Source organism: Mobula birostris, chromosome 5 (assembly GCF_030028105.1).
Source record: "Mobula birostris isolate sMobBir1 chromosome 5, sMobBir1.hap1, whole genome shotgun sequence".
In the NCBI taxonomy this organism is placed as follows: Eukaryota; Metazoa; Chordata; class Chondrichthyes; order Myliobatiformes; family Myliobatidae; genus Mobula; species Mobula birostris.
Window position 1 is genome coordinate 61,169,190 of NC_092374.1, and position 13,505 is coordinate 61,182,694.

Genomic DNA, 13,505 nt, shown 5'->3' on the forward strand with positions numbered 1-13,505 from the left:
TCCTTCCAGGTGAGGTGACACTTCACCTGTGAGTCGGCTGGGGTGATATACTGCGCCCAGTGCTCCCGATGTGGCCTTCTATATATTGGCAAGACCCAACGCAGACTGGGAGATCGTTTCGCTAAACACCTACTCTCTGTCCGCCAGAGAAAGCAGGATCTCCCAGTAGCCACACATTTTAATTCCACGTCCCATTCCCATTCTGATATGTCTATCCACAGCCTCCTCTACTGTAAAGATGAAGCCACACTCAGGATGGAGGAACAACACCTTATATTCCGTCTGGGTAGCCTCCAACCTGATGGCATGAACATCGACTTCTCTAACTTCCGCTAATGCCCCACCTCCCCCTCGTACCCCATCCGTTATTTATTTATATACACACATTCTTTTTCTCTCTCTCCTTTTTCTCCCTCTGTCTCTCTCACTATACTCCTTGCCCATCCTCTGGGCTTCCCTCCCTCCCCCTTTTCTTTCTCCCTAGGCCTCCTGTCCCATGATCCTCTCAGATCCCCTTTGCCAATCACTTGTCCAGCTCTTGGCTCCATCCCTCCCCCTCCTGTCTTCTCCTATCATTTCAGATCTCCACCTCCCCCTCCCACTTTCAAATCTCTTACTAGCTCTTCCTTCAGTTAGTCCTGACGAAGGGTCTCAGCCTGAAACATCGACTGTACCTCTTCCTAGAGATGCTGCCTGACCTGCTGCGTTCACCAGCAATTTTTATGTGTGTTGCTTGAAATTCCAGCACCTGCAGATTTCCTCATGTTTGAGGAAGTGGTTTTGACAGCTTTCTTCTTCCTTCTCCAAGACGCTCTTGGCAGCTTCTGGACATGTTGGCATCCCGCTCAGTGCATGGCAAGCTACTACTTGACCTGTGCATAATTTTTCTCTGCAGTAACAAGGGAATGTGATGCAAGTGCTATGGGCTATTAACTTCCGTCATTCATAACATGTGACATGACCGTACCTATACCGTAATGTGAAGCGTCACAGGTAAACTTCACTGGATGATGTGGATCATAATCTGTGATACAGTGTCTTACACCACCATTTCCTTCACCTTTTGAAAGCCACCTCACAGTGCTTTGTCCATTGCCATTTCTTCCTGATCAATAGGTAGTAGGGATAGTCCGGGTAATTATAGACCAGTGAGCCTTACGTATGTGGTGGGAAAGCTGTTGGAAAAGATTCCTAGAGATAGGATCTATGGGCATTTAGAGAATCATGGTCTGATCAGGGACAGTCAGCATGTCTTTGTGAAGGGCAGATCGTGTCTAACAAGCCTGACTTCAGAAAGTCAGAAGGTATGGGATCCAGGGAAGTTTGGCCAGGTGGATTCAGAATTGGCTAGCTTGCAGAAGGCAGAGGGTCGTGGTGAAGGCAGTACATTCGGATTGGAGGGTTGTGACTAGTGGTGTCCCACAAGGATCAGTTCTGTGACCTCTACGTTTCGTGATTTTTATTAACGATCTGGATGTGGGGGTAGAAGGGTGGGTTGGCAAGTTTGCAGACGACACAAAGGTTGCTGGTGTTGTAGATAGTGTAGAAGATTGTCAAAGATTGCAGAGAGACACTGATAGGATGCAGAAGTGGGCTGAGAAGTGGCAGATGGAGTTCAACCCGGAGAAGTGTGAGGTGGTACACTTTGGAAGGACAAACTCCAAGGCGGAGTACAAAGTAAATGGCAGGATACTTGGTAGTGTGGAGGAGCAGAGGGATCTGGGGGTACATGTCCATAGATCCCTGAAAGTTGCCTCACAGGTGGATAGGGTAGTTAAGAAAGCTTATGGGCTGTTAGCTTTTATAAGTTGAGGGATAGAGTTTAAGAGTCGCGAGGTAATGATGCAGCTCTATAAAACTCTGGTTAGGCCACACTTGGAGTACTGTGTCCAGTTCTGGTCGCCTCACTAGAGGAAGGATGTGGAAGCATTGGAAAGGGTACAGAGGCGATTTACCAGGATGCTGTCTGGTTTAGAGAGTATGCATTATGATCAGAGATTAAGGGAGATAGGGCTTTACTCTTTGGAGAGAAGGAGGATGAGAGGAGACATGATAGAGGTGTACAAGATATTAGGAGGAATAGATAGAGTGGATAGCCAGTGCCTCTTCCCCAGGGCACCACTGCTCAATACAAGAGGACATGGCTTTAAGGTAAGGGGTGGGAAGTTCAAGGGGGATATTAGAAGAAGGTTTTTTACTCAGAGAGTGGTTGGTGCGTGGAATGCACTGCCTGAGTCGGTGGTGGAGGCAGATACACTAGTGAAGTTTAAGAGACTACTAGACAGGTATATGGAGGAATTTAAGGTGGGGGGTTATATGGGAGGCAGGGTTTGAGGGTCGGCAGAACACTGTGGGCCGAAGGGCCTATACTGTGCTATACTATTCTATGTTCTATGTTCTAATAGTAATGAGTTCAAGGGGTGGTGTACAGTAACCAGGTTTGGTAGGAACCTGTTATAGTAATTGACAAATTCTAAAAAAGGACCACAACTGCAACATGTCCTTTGGCCTCGGGACATCCACCACTGCTTGAATTTTCTCAGCACACTTGTGTAATCCTTGAGCATTGATGGTGTGACCACAGTGAGTGATGCTTGGTTTAAAGAATTCACACTTGTCGCATTGTGCTCTGAACCCATAATGTTCTAATCTTTTTAATACTGTCTTGTAATTTTGGAGCTGTTCCTTGTCATTCTTACCAGGAACAATGATGTCATCCAGGTAACTCTGAAGGCATGAATAGCCTTGCAGCAGCTGGTCCATAGCTTTCTGCCACAGAGCAGGTTCAGATGCTACTCCAAAAGTAAGCCTATTATAGTGATCACGCCTATGGTGACTGTGAAACACTTCGGACTCTTCTTCCACCTCCATCTATAAGTAGGCTCAGCTAAGTCCACTTTGCTAAGGTGTTCTCCTCCAAAAAAAATTGCAGAGATATCCTCTAACCTGGGCAGAGGTTTTTGATTTACATTCAGTAGATGGGTTGTTGGTGACCTTAAACTCGCCACTGATCCTGACATCTCCATTCTTCTTGACCGCCGAGACTACTGGCATTGCCTGTGAGCTCCACTCAAACATGGGAAGAATTTCTTCAGCCTCCATGCAATCTAGCTCACTGGCTACTTTATCACAGATGCTATAAGGAACTGGCCGAGCTTTACAAAACTTGGGTGTGGCATTTTCATGCAGCACTATTTTACCCTTGATATGTTTGAGTTTTCCAATGCCGTCCTTGAACACTACGGTGGCATCATCAGTAGCTTTCATAATTCTCTTTAAATTGATTCTATTGCAGGGGACGTGGCATACAAATGGTCGATAGATCTCCAGTCAAGATGTAGTTGTCTCAGCCACCCACGACCCAAAATGCTAGCCCTCCTGTTTTCACTGCAATGTGGCTCGTTGGTTGTTGTATCTCACTGTTACAATTGTCATTCTCGCAGGAGTTATCTTTTCTCCAGTATAAGTTTTTAGTTGGATATCTGCATGCTTCAGTTTAGTATCTTTGAAATGCTATTGATACTCACTTTGTGGAATGACTGCAACAGCCACACCAATGCCCAATTCCATTTTAATTAGCTTACCTTCCACTTCTGGTGTAAGCCATATTGCTTGTATATTGTTATTTTTCACATTGTCAATCTCAGGGGTATTCAGTCCTGTATCACTCTCATCGTTATCAGATTTTTCATCAGCAGCATGCATATTAGTGCTGTTTTTGAAACTGCAAATTGACTTTTTATCTTTTTCTCTTTTTGTCTGCCCAACATGCTCTTAGTATGCGTCCTACTTTGTTTTATTTCTTTTAAGTTTCACCTTTAAATCTGCATTGGTCTGGTGTATGTGAGCCCCTGCCACAATGGTAACGTAATTTGTTCAGCCAGGCAGGGTTCTGTCTAAACCAGGGGTTCCCAGCCTGGTGTCTATGGAACCCTTGTTTAATGGTATTGGATCATGGCATAAAAAAGTTTGGGAACCCCTGGCCTAGACACTGTAATTTTGTTCACGTTCACTTTCATTCCCGACTGCAACTCAATCGCGTCTCTGTCTGCAGTTTCCATTGATACTGCTATTTTAACTGCTCTTTTAAATGTAAGTTGTGCTTCAGTTAGGAGCTGGTTCTCACTGCTGTCGTTAGGAAAGAAATACAGGAGCCTCAGGACCCTAACACTACATTCAAAAACAGTTATTACCCCTCAACCATCAGACTCTTGCAACAGAGTGGATAACTTCACTCACCCCAACACTAAACTGATTCCACAAACTATAGACTTCCTTTCAATGTCCCTACAACCTATTTTCTCAATATTATTTATTTTTGGTATTTGCACAATTTGTTGTCCTTTGCACATTCGTTGTTTGTCCACCTTTGTAGGTAGCTTTTCATTGATTCTATTGTTTTTAATATCTACTGTGAATGCCCACAAGAAAATTAATCTCAGACAGTAGTATGTAGTGACATATATGTACTTTAATAATAAATTTATTTTAAATTTTTCCAACAAATACTTTTTAAAATTTGTGTGCAACAAGTCGTAATTGCAAAGCAGCTCAGGGAAGAAATACTGCTAAGTATATATGTATATCAAATATTTAAATTAAATAAGGAGTGCAGAAACAGAAATAAAAAAAGTAGTGAGATAGTGTTCATGGTTTCAATATCTATCCAGAAATGGGATGGTGGAGGAGAGAAGCTGTTCCTGAATCATTGAGTGTGTAACCTCAGCTTCTGTACCTCCTCCCTGATGGCAGGAATGAGAAGAGGGCATGCCCTTAATGATGGACGCCACTTTTTTGAGGCATCACTCCTTGAAAATGTCTTAGGTGCTACAGAGTTTAGACCCATGATGGAGTTGACTAAGTTTACAACTCCCTGCGGTTTATTTCGATCCCTTGCAGTAGCCCACCCCCACCATACCAGACAGTGACGCAGCCAGTCAGAATGCTCTTCACAGTACATCTGTAGAAATTTAGAGTGTTTTAGGTGACAAACCAAATCTCCTCAAACTCAAGATGAAATATAGATGAGTAAATGCTGCTACATTTTAAATCCAATCCAAGGCGACTCTCGCCTCGGGAACAAACTCCACTGCGGCTCTCTGATAGGATTCGGTTCCCTTATCTAAATGATGCAGAGACCCGCAAAGTGTTTGGTGCCGGGAGCAGCTGGAAATGACCCATAAATCCTGGAATAGGGTTGGTGCATGAAAGGAAAACAACTGCTTAATTCGTCCAAGTAACTAGTAGAAGATCTGGCCTCTCCCCTTTGACGATCATATTACAGCACATGACGAGCTGCAACTCCTTACACAATGCATCAACTTGTCATGACATCACCTGTCATGACAAATGCAGCCCAGAGCATACCAACGTATCACAGGAGTCTCACTGCTACAGTGCAGTCACTGAACTGAACAGGGCTTGGAAGCCAGCAAGACTCTTTGTGAACTGTTAGCGTGTTTAACTGCAAACCTCCCTCTGTTATGAAAGCATGGCAAATGAATTTCAGAGTATTTGAGCCATCTCTTTATTAATGGACATAAAATGATGCTCTATTGAAGGATTTCAACAGTAGAGTCTAATGCAGAGCCTCTGCTTTCAGGCTTAAAGCTGCAGCAGGACAATAACAGCAGGCACAGGAGAGCAGGTGCAAAAGGGCTGGTTTAAGAGACAGCAGGTGAGGAGAGGATGTGGGAGGGTTAGTGAGAGAGCTGCTGAATAACAATGTGCATGGGGTACCTGTGAAAGGGGACAAGAGAGGGCTGCTGAGGGAGTGGATACACTGACTGGATATTTAAAGGCAACACAATAACCAGAACTTGACAACCACAGCATGCATTTAATGACTTTATATTCTGTGTACTAGATTAACCCATGCAGTTCTGATAACAAGTTACCTTGCACAGAAAAAAAGGTTTTAAGTTAAACGGCAAAACAATTAGGATGCAAACATTTCAAATGCTGACTTCTACAAGGTTCCCAGAAATAATTTATTTATACAGAGACCATTGTTGAGATCTGGATGTGAGTAAAGGAAATAAATCCAACAGCGATTTTCAGAAGAGAGCTGGATAACTACTTGAAGGAGTGATCATCAAAGGCTGTGCTGACAAAGCAGGGATGTGGAACCAAATGGAGAGCTCTTTCCAAAGTGCTGGCACAGGTGTGATAGGCTGAATGGCCTCTTTTGTTCTATGTCAGTCTGGGGGGGACACAGCAATCAACACTCCTGCTCACACTCAGCCTAACATAATTATGAATCCATGTGCTCTCTGCTAAAATACACGTTTCTTTTTGCCTAAAGAACTAGATTTCATACCTTCCTCTTCCACAACTAACACCGTAGGCTATCTTTCATCTTTGCTGCCATATACATCAAATTTCTGAAACAGTCTGGTGGAATGGCATCATAACAACAAGCCCTCACTCAATATCGGCAAGACCAAGGAATTGATTATAGACTTCAGGAGAAGGAAACCAGAGGTCCATGAGCCAGTCCTCATCACAGGACCAGAGACGCAGAGGGCTAGCAACTTTAAATTCCTACGTGTTAATATTTCAGAGGACCTGTCCTGGGCACAGCACGTAAGTGCAATTACAAAGAAAGCACAACAGTGCCTCTACTTCCTTAGAAGTTTGCTGGGATTCGACATGACATCTAAAACTTTAACAAACTTCTATAGATGTCTAGTGCAGAGTATATTGACTGGCTGCATCATAGCCTGGTATGGAAACAGCAATGACCTTGAATGGAAAATCCTACAAAAAGTAGCGGAATCAGCCCAGTCTATCCTAGGTAAAGCCCTCCCAACCATTGAGCACATCTACATGAAATGCTGCCATTCATCATTAGGGATCCCCACCACCCAGGAAATGCTCTTTCCTCGCTGCTGCCATCTAGAAGAAGGTACAAGAGTCTCATGACTAGCACCACCAGGTTCAGGACTAGTTACTACCCCTCAACCATCAGGGCCCTGAACAAAAGGGGATAACTACACTCAACTTCACTTGCCTTATCATTGAACTGTTCTCACAACTAATGGACTTCCTTTCAAGGACGCTTCATTTAACTTTTTCGATATTTATTGCTATTTATTTATATTTGCATTTGCAGATTCTTGTCTTCTGCACTCTTGTTGAACACCCTAGTTGGGCGCTCTTTCATTGATTCTGTTATACTTACTATTCTATAGACTTGTTGAATATGCTAACAAGAAAATGAATCTCAAGGTTGTATATGGTGACATATACAGTATGTACTTTGATAATAAAACTTATTTTGAAGTTTGAACAGAGTTCAGAGAAAATTAAAACACCACCACTGCACAACCCTCCTCCCGATCAACCCCTCCCTCCTCAAGATTTGCATGCAGCAGTGACAAGGAAAATAATTCTCACAAGCTCAAAGCATTGCTGGAGGGGCAGAACCCTACTTCCCACAAACAAAAAGCTGCCAAGAGTGAGAAGAATAATTTTCAAAACCCTGATCCAAAGTTTAGAGGAAAAAAGATCAAACCTTGCAGAAGTTTCAAGTTGAGTGAATCCCAGGATTACAGCTGCACGGTGCAATCGTTGACCGGGAAGGCTTTGGATGTTGACTGGTTTAAACACGTCTCCTCTCAAATGTCATCAGCTTCAGAATCCTAAAATACGCAACAGGTAATCTCAAGTTTCTGTAAAAACATTTATTTCCGATAACCTTTGCAGCTATGTAGTTTCAAATGTGTGACATTAACATGAACTAATTTTAAGCCAGTGGTTTTCTTCATCTCCATTTTCAAGTACACAGTTCTATTACTGCAAAATCAAGATTTTATTTTATTTTACAAGTCAATGATTGGATGGTTGGTCCAGTAGAACTCTCAGGTCAGTAACCAACAATAAAATTCAGGACATGTGTCTCTCCAGTTGGATTTAGCCAGCTAGGGAGACACAAGAATTCCAGAGATGGGGGGTTGGGGGGAGGGACACACTTAACAGCTAAATGAATGGCCAACCTTTAGTCACTGGCCCATCAGCAAGGTATGGCTTCAAAATGAAGGTCAAGAGAGGAGAGAACTCGCAAGGATTAGTTTTGCACCACCCATGTGGGTGACACCATTTTGGGGGAAATGTTGCTGCATTCAGCACAGGAAAATAATTTTCAATTATGTAGCACTAAGAAAAAGCAGCCCATACAACCACATGTCTAGAACACTGCGTTTACAATATGGAGACAAGCCTGGTTCACACCTGTTCTTCCAACCCCTGGCAATAGTTTACTTGTCTCTCCCTGCGTGTTTATCTTACTTTCCTTTCAATAGGTCTCAGCTCTTCGTCTGAATAATTCCACCCAGGATCATATTATAAATTATGGTCATGATTTTTCTTTTGGAATTCCCACTGGAGGTCTTATGGCTTCTTTTTGGATGCTCCACAAGTTTTAAAGACTTCTATTGGGTCACCTCTTCACTGTTTCCTTTGAAGAGACTGGAATCAGATGTATTGAATTTTGATTGAATACTCAGTTCTAGCCTTATCTGAGAAGTCCATTACACCTTAAGTCCTCTTAAGTCCTTTTTATAACATGCAGAGTAGCTCAAGTGTACCCCCAAATCCAGTCTAACCAAAGTTCAATACACTCAAAGTCCTTAATGATTAATAAATGATCTGCAATAGCCTTATTTGAATTAAATTGTTCATGTACTTAACTTGTAGTTAACAAACTTTTCAATGTAAGACTGAATCAAATTTACAGAATGAAGTTTACAACTCACAGAATGATTCAGATTTATCAAGATGCAGGAAACTGCAGTCAACTCAAAACATTCTACATCACAAGAGAGAAACAAACTTGGAACGAAATAGCAAATCAATACATTATTGTTCATTTATGAAATCTGATTTATCTTCGGGAGATAAACTGTTGCTGTAAATTATGTCATTCCTATCTACAGTTTGTTTTTATTATGATGATCTATTTGCACATGTTGCAATCCATGATGGTTTTCAACTTATTTTTCCACTTAAAATCCAACTTTAAGAATTTAGCCTGTTCTCAGATTGAGTTCTACTCGACTTAAAACATTATGCAGAAATTGACTGAATTACAAATCAAAACCTTTCCCTCCCCACATACACACAGTTCGCCCTGTCATTGAACCTCATCCAGGAAGGTTTCCACCAGGGCACTCACTGTGTCTTTGCCAGGTGCTGAGTTTCTGCTTCAATAATATCTCATCATTAACATAAAACTCATCACTACCTAATGAAACGATCACACTTTTAATCGCTGTTACTCAGGCTTGTAATAACAAGCAACGTCCTGAAGTGTGACACCTGTAAACCCCAGGCCCCACCTGTGCCTCCTCACCAGGGTGCTGAGGGGTGAGGGCAGGAGCAGAGGATGTAGGAATATTTCCAAAACCTCATTCAGCAGGTGGCTGTGAGTGATAATTATATTTAACCACATTTGCAGTCCAGCTTTGTCCTGAAAGGCAGTCAAACTGTCAGAGAGAGTGCAAAGAGAACATTGCCAAGGGGAGCTCGTGACATTTGGCAGGGCGCATCCATATCAGAAGGCAGTTCAGGCAAAGGTGCTGAGGCAGTGTCTGTTGCTGGAGAGGCAGAGCTTGCTGGTGGAAGGGCAGAATGTCGGGAGCGCTTGGCTATCAGAGGGACCGTGTGAGGAGTATGTGGGTGTCAGAGGGACTGTGTAAGGGGTATGTGAGTGTCAGAGGGAGTGTGTGAGGGGTATGTGAGTGTCAGAGGGACCGTGTGAGGAGTATGTGAGTGTCAGAGGGACTGTGTAAGGGGTATGTGAGTGTCAGAGGGAGTGTGTGAGGAGTATGTGAGTGTCAGAGGGACTGTGTGAGGGGTATGTGAGTGTCAGAGGGAGTGTGTGAGGAGTATGTGAGTGTCAGAGGGACCGTGTGAGGGGTACGTGAGTGTCAGAGGGACTGTGTGAGGGGTACGTGAGTGTCAGAGGGAGTGTGTGAGGAGTATGTGAGTGTCAGAGGGAGAGTGTGAGGGGTATGTGAGTGTCAGAGGGACCGTGTGTGAGGGGTATGTGAGAGTCAGAGGGACCGTGTGAGGAATATATGAGTGTCAGAGGGAGTGTGTGAGGAGTATGTGAGTGTCAGAGGGAGTGTGTGAGGAGTATGTGAGTGTCAGAGGGACCGTGTGAGGAATATGTGAGTGTCAGAGGGACCGTGTGAGGAATATGTGAGTGTCAGAGGGAGTGTGTGAGGGATATGTGAGTGTCAGAGGGAGTGTGTGAGGGATATTTGAGTGTCAGAGGGAGTGTGTGAGGGGTATGTGAGTGTCAGAGGGACCGGGTGAGGAGTATGTGAGTGTCAGAGGGAGTGTGTGAGGAGTATGTGAGTGTCAGAGGGAGTGTGTGAGGAGTATGTGAGTGTCAGAGGGAGTGTGTGAGGAGTATGTGAGTGTCAGAGGAAGTGTGTGAGGAGTATGTGAGTGTCAGAGGGAGCGTGTGAGGAGTATGTGAGTGTCAGAGGGAGTGTGTGAGGAGTATGTGAGTGTCAGAGGAACCGTGTGAGGAATATGTGAGTGTCAGAGGGACCGTGTGAGGAGTATGTGAGTGTCAGAGGGACCGTGTGAGGAATACGTGAGTGTCAGAGGGAGAGTGTGAGGAGTATGTGAGTGTCAGAGGGAGTGTGTGAGGAGTATGTGAGTGTCAGAGAGAGTGTGTGAGGGGTATGCGAGTGTCAGAGGGAGTGTGTGAGGGGTATGTGAGTGTCAGAGGGAGTGTGTGAGGGGTATGTGAGTGTCAGAGGGAGTGTGTGAGGGGTATGTGAGTGTCAGAGGGACCGTGTGAGGAGTATGTGAGTGTCAGAGGGACCGTGTGAGGAATATGTGAGTGTCAGAGGGACCGTGTGAGGAGTATGTGAGTGTCAGAGGGACCGTGTGAGGAATATGTGAGTGTCAGAGGGAGTGTGTGAGGGGTATTTGAGTGTCAGAGGGAGTGTGTGAGGGGTATGTGAGTGTCAGAGGGACTGTATGAGGAGTATGTGAGTGTCAGAGGGACCGTGTGAGGAATATGTGAGTGTCAGAGGGAGTGTGTGAGGGGTATGTGAGTGTCAGAGGGAGTGTGTGAGGGGTATGTGAGTGTCAGAGGGAGTGTGTGAGGGGTATGTGAGTGTCAGAGGGACCGTGTGAGGAGTATGTGAGTGTCAGAGGGAGTGTGTGAGGAGTATGTGAGTGTCAGAGGCACCGTGTGAGGAGTATGTGAGTGTCAGAGGAAGTGTGTGAGGAGTATGTGAGTGTCAGAGGGACTGTGTGAGGAATATGTGAGTGTCAGAGGGACCGTGTGAGGAATATGTGAGTGTCAGAGGGAGTGTGTGAGGGGTATTTGAGTGTCAGAGGGAGTGTGTGAGGGGTATGTGAGTGTCAGAGGGACCGTGTGAGGAGTATGTGAGTGTCAGAGGGAGTGCGTGAGGAGTATGTGAGTGTCAGAGGGACCGTGTGAGGAATATGTGAGTGTCAGAGGGACCGTGTGAGGAATATGTGAGTGTCAGAGGGAGTGTGTGAGGGGTATTTGAGTGTCAGAGGGAGTGTGTGAGGGGTATGTGAGTGTCAGAGGGAGTGTGTGAGGAGTATGTGAGTGTCAGAGGGAGTGTGTGAGGAGTATGTGAGTGTCAGAGGGACCGTGTGAGGAGTATGTGAGTGTCAGAGGGACCGTGTGAGGAGTATGTGAGTGTCAGAGGGACCGTGTGAGGAGTATGTGAGTGTCAGAGGGAGTGTGTGAGGAATATGTGAGTGTCAGAGGGAGTGTGTGAGGAATATGTGAGTGTCAGAGGGAGTGTGTGAGGAGTATGTGAGTGTCAGAGGGAGTGTGTGAGGGGTATGTGAGTGTCAGAGGGAGGGTGTGAGGGGTATGTGAGTGTCAGAGGGACCGTGTGAGGGGTCTGTGAGTGTCAGAGGGACCGTGTGAGGAATATGTGAGTGTCAGAGGGACCGTGTGAGGAATATGTGAGTGTCAGAGGGAGTGTGTGAGGGGTATGTGAGTGTCAGAGGGACCGTGTGAGGAGTATGTGAGTGTCAGAGGGAGTGTGTGAGGGGTATGTGAGTGTCAGAGGGACTGTGTGAGGAATATGTGAGTGTCAGAGGGACCGTGTGAGGAATATGTGAGTGTCAGAGGGACCGTGTGAGGAATATGTGAGTGTCAGAGGGAGTGTGTGAGGGGTATTTGAGTGTCAGAGGGAGTGTGTGAGGGGTATGTGAGTGTCAGAGGGACTGTATGAGGAGTATGTGAGTGTCAGAGGGACCGTGTGAGGAATATGTGAGTGTCAGAGGGAGTGTGTGAGGGGTATGTGAGTGTCAGAGGGAGTGTGTGAGGGGTATGTGAGTGTCAGAGGGAGTGTGTGAGGGGTATGTGAGTGTCAGAGGGACCGTGTGAGGAGTATGTGAGTGTCAGAGGGAGTGTGTGAGGAGTATGTGAGTGTCAGAGGGACCGTGTGAGGAGTATGTGAGTGTCAGAGGAAGTGTGTGAGGAGTATGTGAGTGTCAGAGGGACCGTGTGAGGAATATGTGAGTGTCAGAGGGACCGTGTGAGGAATATGTGAGTGTCAGAGGGAGTGTGTGAGGGGTATTTGAGTGTCAGAGGGAGTGTGTGAGGGGTATGTGAGTGTCAGAGGGAGTGTGTGAGGAGTATGTGAGTGTCAGAGGGAGTGTGTGAGGAGTATGTGAGTGTCAGAGGGACCGTGTGAGGAGTATGTGAGTGTCAGAGGGACCGTGTGAGGAGTATGTGAGTGTCAGAGGGAGTGTGTGAGGAATATGTGAGTGTCAGAGGGAGTGTGTGAGGAATATGTGAGTGTCAGAGGGAGTGTGTGAGGAGTATGTGAGTGTCAGAGGGAGTGTGTGAGGGGTATGTGAGTGTCAGAGGGAGGGTGTGAGGGGTATGTGAGTGTCAGAGGGACCGTGTGAGGGGTATGTGAGTGTCAGAGGGAGTGTGTGAGGAGTATGTGAGTGTCAGAGGGACCGTGTGAGGAGTATGTGAGTGTCAGAGGGACCGTGTGAGGAGTATGTGAGTGTCAGAGGAAGTGTGTGAGGAGTATGTGAGTGTCAGAGGGACCGTGTGAGGAATATGTGAGTGTCAGAGGGACCGTGTGAGGAATATGTGAGTGTCAGAGGGAGTGTGTGAGGGGTATGTGAGTGTCAGAGGGACCGTGTGAGGAGTATGTGAGTGTCAGAGGGAGTGTGTGAGGGGTATGTGAGTGTCAGAGGGACTGTGTGAGGAATATGTGAGTGTCAGAGGGACCGTGTGAGGAATATGTGAGTGTCAGAGGGAGTGTGTGAGGGGTATTTGAGTGTCAGAGGGAGTGTGTGAGGGGTATGTGAGTGTCAGAGGGACCGTGTGAGGAGTATGTGAGTGTCAGAGGGACCGTGTGAGGAATATGTGAGTGTCAGAGGGACCGTGTGAGGAATATGTGAGTGTCAGAGGGAGTGTGTGAGGGGTATTTGAGTGTCAGAGGGAGTGTGTGAGGGGTATGTGAGTGTCAGAGGGA

The 13,505-nt window shown here is 45.7% G+C and overlaps 1 protein-coding gene across 2 annotated transcripts in view; it reads right to left on the reverse strand.

Moving 5' to 3' along the window:
• LOC140197731 (coronin-2A-like) overlaps nucleotides 1–13,505 on the reverse strand; it is a 169,977-nt gene that overhangs the window by 79,925 nt on the left and 76,547 nt on the right. The window contains exon 2 of one of the 2 annotated variants that reach the window (XM_072258118.1): nucleotides 7,517–7,643. The exons of the other annotated variant lie outside the window; for it this stretch is intronic. The gene's annotated coding sequence lies outside the window, so the exon portion shown is untranslated. The remainder of the gene's footprint in view (nucleotides 1–7,516; nucleotides 7,644–13,505) is intronic. 2 annotated transcript variants of the gene reach the window in all.